Source organism: Dromaius novaehollandiae, chromosome 1, assembly GCF_036370855.1.
Source record: "Dromaius novaehollandiae isolate bDroNov1 chromosome 1, bDroNov1.hap1, whole genome shotgun sequence".
In the NCBI taxonomy this organism is placed as follows: domain Eukaryota; kingdom Metazoa; phylum Chordata; class Aves; order Casuariiformes; family Dromaiidae; genus Dromaius; species Dromaius novaehollandiae.
In genome coordinates this window covers 150,677,759-150,691,283 of record NC_088098.1, presented here as the reverse complement: position 1 = coordinate 150,691,283, position 13,525 = coordinate 150,677,759, and the positions used below count along the sequence as shown (strand labels likewise).

Below are 13,525 nucleotides of genomic sequence, written 5' to 3'. Positions count from 1 at the left end.
TCAGATAAAAAATTTCAACAAATATTTCTCCTCAAAGTTACCACTTAGTAACACTACCTACCTATATAGCCCTGTGCTGGAAAGGTATCAGTTGTTCTAGATTGATGCTGGTTGACTCCATAAATCATCATCAGAAATATCTCCATTATATCTTCTCACCACGGTAGGCTCATCTGCAAGTGATTGACAACAACTCAGCATTCATTTGGCTTTTTTGATTTATTTATATACATACATTATTGCTCACATTCCACAATGATGTGTATTAAAAATAGATGATACATAGCTAATCCTAGCAGTTCCATAAAATTGTAAATTATTACATGCTAACTTTGCTGCAATGAACAGTCACATAATACATTCATTGTGCCTTTCCGAATAACTACTGAAAGATGGTTCAAAGTCCACCTCATAAAAACGGTGTGTGTTTGAATGTGTTAAAGGCAGGGCTAATGGCGGGTAAGAGCACTACTTGTAATGGACTTGGGCTATCATATCATCTCGCTGCTACTCTGTTAGACCAATCTGCCAATCAATCAATCATTTAATAATCACCCTCAGAACCCCTCACTAAACCCAAGTTATTTAGCACTTTTTGCCCATTTAGAGCACCACTATGACCTTGTAGTTAGCTTCAGTTATGCAAAATATGTATACTATATTTTGCATACAGATAGCAAAGGCAGGATGTTAATAATGCTATTTATAAAATAAAACAAAGCTAATGTTAAGTGAATGGCTTTGGGCCACGGCTCAGCGAGGTAATGAAACGTGCCGAAATTTGAGCACATGAATCACCCCCATTGATTCAAAAGCACTCTGCATGTGCCTAAAGTTCAGTGTGCACTTGAGTCGCCTGATGAATCAAGGCCTCCATCAATTACGAGAATATACAGAAAGGTGTTTGAGAGACAGATTTTAGGATTGTAGGTGTACAAAGTCTCCATGGGTGAAAAATAAAAAAAAAAGGAAGTCAGGAAAAAAAAGGTGCTAAGAGTAGTGTTGCAGACTGACTCTGGAAGGTGCTGTGGCACGAACCCTTTGGAGGGGCTGTTGTGCTGCTCTGTGACTGGGATTGCAGCATGCTGATCCCTTGACGCTGGGCTGGGGAGGTGTGAGGCTGCCATGATTCGCCCTGCCCTTCATTTTCCTCTCAGGAAGTGCTGAGCTGTACTGAAGTGCTGAGAGTCTGAAATGGCTCCTCCTCTTTAGTAGCTTATTTCTAAAAGTTTGCTTCACTGCGGCCCCACAAACCACATTTGTAGCAACCTCAGGGGGACAGTGTGAGGACACAAATGAGCAGTTTGTTTTAAACTTAATGCAGCATCTTGTTGAACTAGAACCTGAAGGAAACAGGCACCTGCCAGCTCTCTGCTCCATACAAAATAGTACGTTAAAATAGACAAGCATGGCTCCACACCAAATAATACCTTGAAATATGTTTAAAAACTATAGTGGGGAATCATGGCAGACATAATATAGACACTCCTCATGATGCAAACCTGCTTAGCAAAAGAATATTTAATAATTTTTACTCTGACTTAGGAAATGGAAGTAGTTTGTTTAATTTACATACAGGTAATGCTATTAATGCCCAGAACATTCAATACAGCACAGAACAGTTTGGACTTTAGCAGCCAGGATGTGTTGCCATTATGAAGATGGTAAAGGTCCCATGGACATCACCATCACCACCACAAAATAGAGACTTTAAGAGTACAGGATTTAACTCATGTAGGAGCAAACACAAAGCAGTGGAGTATGCAGACCTCACGGGTGAGTAAGTAAACACAAGAAGGCCCCCTGAGCAAAATGTGTTTTAATTTGATATTTGTAGGAAATGGGATAAGGGATCTAACTGCTTTATAAGTGTTACAGCAGAGAGTGAAGGAGAATGGCAGACAAAAAGCTGAGAGCTGTCTGAAGTCTGGACAAAGTAGACTGGAGGAAGAGTGGGGCTGGCAAAAGAGAGGGGATTGAGAAGAGTGCAGAAAGCAAGAGTAAAAAACTAGCTCTCGACTATGCTGGGCTTGGGGTATGGGGCTGAGCAATCAACTTCGGACCCATAGGATGCCCTTGAAAGAATTTAAAGGTAACGGGCTGCTAAAGTCTAGAAACAAGGAACTTCTCCAACCAATATTTCCATCGCTCTATTAACTGGTCTCATAGTCCTCTGTCTCCCAGAATGCAAGAACACTAAATAGTTAATACTTTGAACCAAACATCTCTCTAGTCTATTTATGATCCGTGGGCATTGAAACGTGCCTACTCAGACAATCCCTCTGACCTGTGGAACATGTAGCCCACTTATTGGCACTCTGCACTACTGTTTACGCAAGAAGTAGTTTAGCTATGTCTAATTTAGGTAATGTGGCGTTTCCCACTGCCTGACCTCAAACACCACGCCAACGAGCTTTCCAGTTTCTACATTTGTCACCACTAGCACTGACCTGATCTCTCTGAAAAAATGAGACTGCAGAAGCAAAGAAATCTGACAAGGACTAGAGAGGCCACTGAAAAGTGTGAGTGACTTCAGTGGATTTTGGGGTTACCAGCATCCTCGTTATTTGCTCTAAGAGATGCCAAGCAAACAACACCAGCTTCCTGTTAATGCAGGAAGTCTTCTGTTAAAGCAAAGGGAGTGCTATCCTGCTGAATAGCATAAACGAGCACAACAATAATGTTTACAAAGAACTTTAGATGCTTTACAATAAATCTGGATGTGCTTAAAAGTCCCATAAGAGTTTAAAAAAAAAATCTGAATGTGTTTTCTCAAGTAACTATTTAAAGCATATTACAGTTTATTTAATTGCACTGGGATTTTTCAAAGCATATCAGAGCAAAACAGTAGAGTATAGGCCCCAATATGCTAATTAATAGCTAGCTAGACCCCTGAAATAAACCTGCAACACTTCATTAATCAGACAGTAATTGAATTGGCACAGTACTACTCTGCAAACTATATGTAGATTGAAGAACCAGTCCTACCAATGGTAAGGGTAACTTTCTCCACACTAGTATGTTTTTGGACATTGCATTAACATTTTTCAGTGGGGAGTTGCCTTTATAATTCATAGTTTTCTGCATGGAAAATCTCACATTACGGAACTCAGTGAAATATTGCTCATGCTGAGATAGTCTTTTAGGTAAGTAGTTTTCAATGACCACAAGTTCAGCTCAGTGGAAAAGAACAAATCAGAAGAGATACACTTTGCTTTGTCATCTAAAGACATCTGCCAATTAATGTTATTATAAAATAATAGTGTTGAACAGATGTTTCATTTACAACATTTATACTTGACTGTATGAATACAAACTACCTGGGGATTTAACTGGCAAATACTGACTACTTTGCTTACAGAAAATGAAACAAGAAATTTTCCAGCACAACTGATGAAGTAAAAATTCTGGATATTCATTGTCCATAGTAAAATCTAATAGAAAAGTTAACTGAATCAAAAGGAAAAGGACAAAAAAAAATCGTACTTCAAATTGCTATCATTTTTTCTGTGAAACAATTATTTTACATATCTCTAGCTTTAGAAAAGAAGTTGCGTATTTGTGGTACGACCTTGGGGAAGTCACTTTGGTCCAAAGGGTTTTTCAAGGTACCTGTCAAATGTTCAAAGCTAGGTGCAGCACGGATCTTCAAAAGCACTTTGGTGTTCAGCTCCAATTTAAATCAGTGAAAATCAGGCACTACAGCATTTTTCAAAATTCAGGGATCTGTATCTCCAGATTCCTAAACGATTTTGCAGATTCGACCTTCTGCAATCCTTGGCCTGCCTTCCCTGCCATAGAATTCTGAGGGACTAGTCACGGGCTTCAAGTCAAATACATACTTTTGACCATATTCCTGAGCTCAGTTCTTAGGACTGGGCAATTTTGAAGCTTTTAGTATCATCTACTAGAGTGCTAATATTTTTAAGTAAGTTACAGTACTTTTTTCTTGTGTTAGTTACATTTTAGTCACTTCTTGGTGTGTGCAGCCATTTTTATGGGGCAAAAAAGGCACTCCTTGATTGCAAGCAAGCATATCAAATTTCAGCTGTAAAGTATGACATAGAGAAAATTACGACTGAAAATGAGCCTGAATAATGAACACACTTGAGCATTCTTAATTACCTATAAGCATTGCAATGCATACCAGCTATAATATCTGTGTGTGTGTGTATCTGTGTGTGTGTGTGTGGTGTGTGGCATGCACACTACATGTACTTCATGGCATACACTAAATTCCTGTGGTAAGATGCAACTAATAGACAGCAGAGGGGGATGGGAAACTCTTTATATATGGTTGTATTAGTATATGCCTGTCAAGGAAACAATAATGATTTATCATTATGTTAAAGGAAACTAGAGGAGAAACAGCTGTGATAGTCACGTCATTTATCAGAGGAAGCTACAGCTCTTTGATCTGAGAAAAACAAAGAAAATTACCTAGTGTTTTTTCAACAAACAGTTTAAACCGATTAGATATTTTGAACTTCCATGCCTGTTGAGGGTAACACTATCCTTAGACTTGGCTTGTTAATAAAAACTAGTGTAACACTTTGGGGAATATATTCTCCAGCTATCTTATTTCTTCTAATCATTGTCCCCTTTCACTAGAGAATTTTCCATTATTCAGCAACATATGGACTAAACATTTCTCCAGTAATCATGTCTGAACAAAGTAATCATTCCCTCATTAACCAATTATTCCTCAGAATCAAATGAAACAGACATATTTGCTAAGACAATTTCCTTTAATAAACCCTGTGGAACTGTACCTAGTGCATATCCCATTCAAATGGTTTAATTCAAAGATCACAGTGTGGATGACGAAGAGGGATTCTTGTTTTACACTGACAGTAAGTGATCTCAGGAGCAAGGTTACGTATGGAATTAATACCAGATTAAAGAAAAAAGCAATGTTAAAACAGCAGTAATTACTGACTAAAAATTTAACCTTTTCCATTCCAAGCTATTCCTTTTCAATCTGCTGAAAGCTTGGAGAACAATTCTGTTCATTTTAAAGAAGCTCAAAGTACAGGTGAAAAGGCAGGCACTGAAAAGGCCATGATGCCACCACTCTATGCAATACTCAAACACACACACAGGCACAACCGAAAAAAGCAAGAAGTAGTGAATTTCTAAGGCTGCTAAGGAAAAATACTGCCTACTGTTGTAATCTGTGGCAGTTCAGAAAGCACCCAGGCAAGGTGCATCTGGTGAGCCTTTAAAAACCTGTGGCTATTTGGATTTCTAAGTAGGCTGATAAAAATCTGATATTGAGAGCTAAAAGTAAAGTTTATCAAGCAGGTATGTGTTTACTTGTTGTATACAGTAGTTTCATTACCTCTTTCTCAGATACAATTCAGTTCATTCTTTGATAGCTTAGAAACTTCATTATAACCCTAGAAAACTAACAATGTAATTTTATCCTAGCTTCTTTCTTTTTACTACTGAAACAGATAGTTTCAAACTGAACAATGAACTCTCTCTTCAAGATAAAGCCAGGGTTTCAGCATTCTTCGGTTCCTTTGCTTCCTCTTGCTGTTTTCAGACAAAAATACAACCTGAGAGTGTGTTGTATAGTCAGTTAGAAAGCCAAATTCTTCAGCATTTACTTGGCTAAAACTCCCAGGGGCTGAAGGTTATGGCTCATATCTTACACTGCATTTTGCAAGTGTTAAGCTCTACTAAAGTATTGCTATCATCAGCTATTTCTGATTTGCAGTCTAGAGCTGGAACACTTATTCCTTAGGAAAACAAGAGTAATTACATTTTTCTCTAGCACATTTTTTAGTGTCGTTTCACCAGTAACTTCCAACCTAACAATATCACCCTCAGATCTTTCATGAGCTAAGGCTACAGATCACGTTGTGCATTTTTGTTCTTCACAGTGATGGGTATGTTACCTAGAGCTGTGGTTTCTGCCACAAAAGCCACCAAATTTTAACCTATAAATCCCCCCAGATGCTAACAGTGTATCTACATCTAAGCTTCCATATTCTCCAGCTTGGTTGTTGCCCCAGCCCAGCAAGGCAGCTATTGACTAGCTCATTGGACGTCAGTGGCAGCCCATCTGGGGTAACATAAAAGTCAACATGTGCTTCAAAATTTGAGCTAGAAGCTGTGTAAAATACTCTTAATAGCCTCTGTTCAGCCTCATGAAACTATCTGTTTCTTTTTGTTTAGGGGACCTGAGTTACAGTGTCCCTATATGCTAATTCATTTACTGAAGCAAAACTTTTTGGACTGTATTTCAAATTATGCATGCAGGTGACATTACTTACAAAAGAGAATTATGCTGATTACAATTAACCCATGATTATGTCCTTATTCAACCCCCAAATTAGCTCACGGTTAGGACAGATATGCCAAAAATACCTTCAAAGCTGTCATTCTTAAACCCAAATGATCTGTGTTCATATTCAGGTTATCATTCTGGTAGGGGAAGGGTGCTGTTTTCAAAATTCTTACATTAATTTTATTTCTCTGTCTATAAATCAGAAGTCTCAACAAGTTAGTCATTCACAAGTGCCAGTGAGACTGAGATCTCTACAAACTAGTGGTGACAGCTGTCATTCTACTGTGAAACACTTTCTAAAAAGTTTTATTCTTTATCCCTTGTGCTGAGGATCTGGACACTTGAGACAGGGCTGTGGTTTTCAGGCTGTAATTTTCTGAATATTGGCATCAAATCACAGGCCCAAGGGATGCTGAAATAAGTCACTGTAAGTGAACAGCCTACACATATTTTTAAGACAAAACTCATTCACTTTCATTTCTGGATTTAATCTCAAGTTAATAAATATAGTAATCAGTTTTCCTTATATTTAGGGGAACTTTACCCACTTTATTATAGTGTTGTCTACCAGAGTTGCAACAGTTCAGTTTCAGCCATCATTTCTATGACAAACAAATAACTGGCCTTTAAGAATCCACTCAAGGATGAAATTTGGCAAACATGGCAACTGCATGAAAGCAAATTCTCTCCTCTTAAGAAAATACTAGAATACATTTTATTTTGCTCTATTGGGTTTTAAAATAGAGAGAAACTGAAAAGCTTTGGGGGATTCATAGCTCACCCTCTATACAACACACATTATTTAATATAATATGTAGGTAATAAAATCTCTGTGTCTTTCTGAGAAAACATTATACAGTTTCAATCCACACCCAGTACTTCATTTTGTAAGGTGATTAGGTAGTAAGCAAAGACACTCCAACCCACTAGTCAAATACACCAGTTTTTCAAATTTGAGATTATTATAGAAATGTAATGCTTTCTCTTTTCCAATGCAAATGCTGCTAACAAGTGAGAATTTTTAGTCACTTGTTTCCACACAAAGCAGGCAGCATGTTCAATTAAAAAAGTAGCAGCTCAATGGACATATATTGCCTATGAAGCACAGATATTACAGTTATTTATCCATAAGTTATGTAGCTACTATTTTATACACACAAATGTTTGTTCATGATTATTACTGCAGAGTTGTTATGGCAAACCAAGATCCCTAACCTCCACATTAAGTGTCCCTTAGCACTTAAGTATACACTCAAGTGTCACTTAACACTTAAGCATACTTTCATATGATACTTCTAAATGCCTTGGAGTGCATTTCTAGGAACATGTTGATAATCTAGAGGTTTAGGCTTCTTATATTCCAACACGTAGGATAGATAGTCACAGCTCTAGAAATCTCTTTAGGGTCTCTTTTGACAAACATCCATACATTATGGACATCAGAAACAAGCTATTGTAATTTTGTCAGGCACTTACTGGCATTTTTCCACTATGAATTTAGCTTCAACTGTCCTATGCTGCCCTATTTGAAATACTCTTTTGCTTGCCTGCTAAGTGCCTCAACAACTCTGCAAATGTCACTTATCCCAAATGCCTATTGTCATCTAAGTGTGTGACGCTTGATGGAGATATTCCTATTGACGCTGTTTTTTTCTCCTTTGCACAAAGTATTCAGTCTTTCCTATACAGACTCATAACATTACACTATCAGTTATTGTTCTTTCCAGGTATTTTTCTAACATCTCTTTCTGTCCAGCCTTTATTATTTCATCTTCCTTTGATGAAATCAAATATACACATATTTTTTTCATAATGCGTCGACCTGGCAATCATTTAAGCATGTGTTGAACTTGACAATATTACAGCGGTCACCCTGAGATGAGGCTGACTTTGCTTTGTTCCTTTTCAGTGACCAGTAAATCCCAATAAGATCCTCCTCTAAGCTCATTTCTCCCAAAGAGAACACAGGTCATGTATGCCTGCAGTACACACAGTGAAACATAGGGCCAAACCTGGGAAACATGGGGCCAGCGGGAACACAGTAGCAGGTTTGCCAGGTGAAAAGCAGTGTCGGGTGAAGTCCCTCGCTTGGGCCCAGAAGCAATATGCTTGCATTAGAAAGACAATGTAACTGAGCTAGTAAACTCTCCCTCTCATAGCAAGGCTAATTAGCTTAAGTGGTTTGCCAAGTAAATGCAATATTACTGCTTTCGGAGCTAGCTCAGTTAGATACTATTTTTGGAGGCCTCTTCAAGTTAATTAAACATGTTTCGCTGCATGTTGTGAACATGCCATTAGTTTATCTTCTGTTCCTAATTAATGGAGAACCTTGACCATAGATGTGTATCACTGTATTAAAACTTTATCTTTTGTCCTATAAATGGACACACAATACAGAAATTAAATGAATGGAGCAATTCTCAGGAATTCATCAGTCATTTCCAAAGAAACTGAAAAGCACTCATAACTAGAGGGCAGAAAAAAAAAACAATTAACCCCCCCCCCCCCCCTTATGGAGCCCTCTGCCCATCAATTGAAGTCATCTCTCTGTTTCTGTAAGGAAGGCTGAAAACAGCTGCTAAACTAGTCCAAATATCTAATGAGAATATAGAGTAGGGTGTTTTAATGAAGAACTTATTTCAGCTTGTTTCAGGCAATTGATTTCAGGTGATAGCATAATAACCTGTGCAGAAGCTGCTGCCAGGGGCTTCCCATGGATACAAACACTACATTGCTGACACTTTTCCAAATAGATTTTGAATGCTTCAGCATTGGAGCAGAGTCCAGCTACATAATCCACTTTTTGATGATCATAGCTAGTAAGGTGTCTCTCCCTGGATTATGCTTACTAACAGGCTGGTGGCCAAGGTCAACACAGGGTGCACCTTTTCTATTTTTGTCATAAAGAGAGCTTCAATTGAAGGTCTATGCTGAGGAAGTCAACCCTACTCCCTTCCTATTGATATATCCTTATCAGGGAATCATAAAAAATTATGGCATGGACTAGTTCCTTTAAAACAAAGGCAATGAGAAAAATGAAGCCTGAAATCCCAGACTATTCAGCCCCTTACTGAAAAAGCAGCATGTTCCAGAGGTGGAGAAATGCCCTTGCAGGGGAGATAAGAGGCAAGGCCCCTCTGGCACAGCTGATTTTACAGCCAATTCCTGCCCCTGCTCGAGGGTCCAGAGGAATACACTGCACATCTTTTTCATGCAGAAACATTTCCTGCTTCCACTGCCCACTGTAAGGCAAAGATCTTAAAGACAGGCACCTGTCTTTAATATTTTTCTCCTTTCACAGAGGTTGGAGGTATATACAGTTACCAGCAGACATCAAGGGCTGTGTGCTTGTAACTTTTAACTTGTTGTCCCTATGTCATGGTTCTGACAAGTGATTTTAGCAACCATCCTTATTAAACAGTTGTGGGGGACAGTGCAAAGATTTTCTTTGCCATAAGCAGAATACAAAACAAACTCAAAGCAACAAATGCTTAAGAGAAAAGTGTTTGGGCAGTCCTGTCTGAGCTATTCACTTTGTACTCTTGCTGAAGGCTGCCTCTAGCCAAGCTGCCAGATAATGACAGCTCTCTCCATGCTTCCACTACTTCAGGTTGTGTCCAAGTGTATTAGAGCAGATTAGTAATGAAGGTAGGTAGAAAATGGCAGACTATGGAACAAGGTGGCCTTGTTTTTGTCATGTTATGAGCAAAATCACATATTGCTTTCCATACCTTTGCTAGCGGTACTCCTCTTTCATGACATACAAAAGTCCATGCATAACCGGAAGAGAAAAATAGATTTGGTCAAATTCTTTCATGGCCTGTGAGCACTTTGCTCAAGAAGCAGTGCATTTCTTGCCTGGAAGTTTCCTTAGCTCATAGCCCTTTGCTTGGGCAGGCCCATCTATTGAAACGCCATCCACAGCAACTCTTCATATTGTTCTTTTTGATAAGCACTTTCAGTATAGTTTACCTCTTCTCTATTGATCTGAAAAGCCTTTTAATATTTGACCTAGCAGGTAAAGCCACTGAGTTCTGACTGTCATGAAAATTTGTCTAGGAGGAATTTGTTAGAAGTACACAGTTAGCCTCTCTGATATATGGATAATATTTTCATCATATTAAATAGTCGTGAGGTACCTAAAGAATGGGTATTTTTTTCTGTAAGAATACAAATGCTGACAGAATGTGATTAATACAGAATTTAAAGATCTGAAATTTCTATAAGAACAGATTTTTTAAAAAGATTTCCTATCAAATGACATTTGCAAAAATAATTATTTTGGATCAGTCAAAACATTTAGCTTTGTTTCCAATAAGTGACTAATTTTGATAATATATGAAAAAATATATCTCTACACGGGAAGTAATTTTAAGGTTTTAAAAAATAGAATTTTCCATTCTGAAAGTGCTAAAACAGAATGTTTTTTCTTGAAATTATTTTTTTCAACATTAAAGTTGCTCTCACTCAAAATGCTTTATGCTGATTGAATAGCATTTTTCAATAGAAAAAAAACCCCAAGCGTTCTGATGGAAAATATATTTCCAACTCTAGTGACTGTATATTTGCATGCAGTCTTATCCTAGCTGCAACAGATGTGGTCAGGTCCTTATGTGATTCATTTAGATTGAGTTTTATATTCACTATCCTTGAATGCCCTCAGACAGTAGAGTTTGATACCGGTTCAAGGGAATCGAATTTCAATCACGCGAAGGTTCATAGAAAGTGATCATAGAAGAGGCATAAACACAACAACCCATTTCTAAAATTGAAGTGAATATTCATCTCCTTTTTTGCAATACTCATTCAACTCTATAAAATATTCACTGTTCATAAATAAATCAAAGCACCTTACAGCTACAAATACATTAACTAAGTTTAGTTTTCTGTCAGCGAGGCTAATTTTAGAGCTCTGAGAAAACGATTAAAATGTTTCCACAAAAATTTGGCTTGTAGATTTTCATTTTGTTACTAGCAGTGTGGCACCTGCAGAACACACTTCTTCTGCTCACTCTGTTCACAGGCTCACAACAATTTTTGTAATATTAAATGGAAGCAGGCAAGGCAGATCTTTTGGTCTCTTCCTTCTGAGTACTTAAGGGGAGGGAAACAGAACTGGAAGAAACTGTGTTCGGTTGCTAGGACTCCCCTCCTCCCAGCTCAAGTTCCTCCTCCCAAACCTGGCCCAGTGGGTATGGTTGCATATACTATATGAAGTCCTTGCCCAGGTGTCAGCACAAAGTGTTTCTCCATAGATCCCGATACGGCAGTAAAGTATCGCTGGCATCAGGACTTTAATCATTGGTGTTCAATGGAAATCTTCTGCTTAAGTTAACCCATCCAAATAGGAAAAAGAGAATGTAGAAATAAGCATTAGGGTTTTCAGCGGCAGACTAATTTTAGAGCTGTGTGAAGACGCATGTGCCAAAGAAAAATAGAAAAAAAGTGGAATTTTGGTCACAAAAAAAGGTTCATCTTGATCTAGAATTAGCAGCAGGACTGAAGGAAGACGACGACGACGACTCTTCCTGGGGCACACATGGCATTACGTAAGCATGACAGTATGTTAAGACAGTTCTGCCATCCAATTCCCAGGGGGTACTGAAGTATATCTGATCCCGATAAGCTATGGATTCCCAAAGTCCTAGGAGTCAGTGTGATGATTCATTTAATGTGCTACCAAAATTGTTAAATTCACACAGGAGCCTTCTTTTACAGAACTTCTAACTTGCTGCTCCGCCATCGCACGTCTCACTGCTCACAGCTGAAGTGTTACACTATCTAACTTGCAGGCTTACACAGTCAGTCCCTGCACTGAAAATGCCAGAAAGAAAACATATTCTGTACCCCATAAATCATATACACTGATGTTGGCCAAAACGGTCTCTCTTTTTTTATGAATCCCCAGTCTGAAATAAGCATGCCTGATTTTTTTTTTATATATCATATACAGATATATATATATCTTATCAACAAAACTATGATAGAAAGTAATATACATCAAACCTGTACTTAACATCCTCAAGTTACACACAAGTTTATGCAGTGAATTGATTAAAGAATAGAAAGTCTACTCTGAAGCACATGCAACAAGCCATTCTCAGCTAAGTCAGTGAAAAGAAAAAAATAAAAATATGAAAACCTTTGGATACTTCTCCAAGCTATTCAGGGTAGAACTGGGAAATATTGGGATTAATGGGTTAACTGGATCTGCTGAGGGCAAAGGAACCTGACAGATTTTCACCAGCTAAGAACCTATGCCAAAGTTTTCAGATTTTCTGATTTTTCATTCTGGCATGATCCTGTTTTCCTTTGGTATTTGTCTATTCCTGGCATATGTCCCCCATTCCTTTTATGAACCGTAAATCAAAGAAAACATTTAATTCCTCAGAAGTGTCTACCTGTCAATAAATTACCCTTCTATTCTCTTTGAGGCGCTGCTGTCTCCTTCACTGACCTCTCGTTCCTTAGGCACTTGAAAAATGCCTTAATATATATCTAAACTTTTCTGTGATCCTCATTTCATTTTTCACCTTTGCTTCCCTCATAATTTTGGTGCACTCAAATTCATTCTCTAAAACTTCCAGATCTCCCTCATACCGGGGTGTTTTATACCTCACATATGCCTGTGTCTCAACTCTTAATTACTTTTTCACATCTCTATTTACCCACATTGACCTTTTTTACTTTCTATTGTATATATTGCTGGATAGGACACATAACCCTTGGCCATACATTAATTTATCATTCTACATTTTCCATTTCCCCTCTGTGGCCTTTGTACAAAATTCTATTACTTTATTTCACTGGATTTCACCCAACTCTTACCATATGTTTTCAAATTTCCCAGTCTGACTTTCAGCATCTTATCACCAACCATTTAGCTCTGACTTTATTATTAATTATAAAATCTTGGTTCCAAAAATGTAACCAGTTACGCATACTCAGATATAAACAAGTTTTCTTTCTGGAGGTCCATATTGTGTGATAGGCTGTGGGCCCAGGCTATGGATACCTATTCAGACTCACATATAGTTATAACCCACTAGGAGAACTGAGGCCATACTGACTTCTATTTTTTCAGCTAGTTTTCCCTGGGCATAGTCTGGAATTTGATCAACACATGGGGCTTATTCATGAGTAAATAGTATGTTTAATTAATTTCACTTCCTTTTCCATTTATGAAAAAAGTAACTTTAGCTAGTTATCTCCTTTTATATGTATGAAATA

At 38.0% G+C, this 13,525-nt stretch overlaps 1 long non-coding RNA gene across 1 annotated transcript in view; it reads right to left on the bottom strand.

Moving 5' to 3' along the window:
- LOC135329923 (uncharacterized) overlaps positions 1 to 13,525 on the bottom strand; it is a 54,717-nt gene that overhangs the window by 27,601 nt on the left and 13,591 nt on the right. Inside the window, exon 2 of the long non-coding RNA XR_010391589.1 lies at positions 62 to 173. This is a non-coding gene — a long non-coding RNA (uncharacterized LOC135329923). The remainder of the gene's footprint in view (positions 1 to 61; positions 174 to 13,525) is intronic.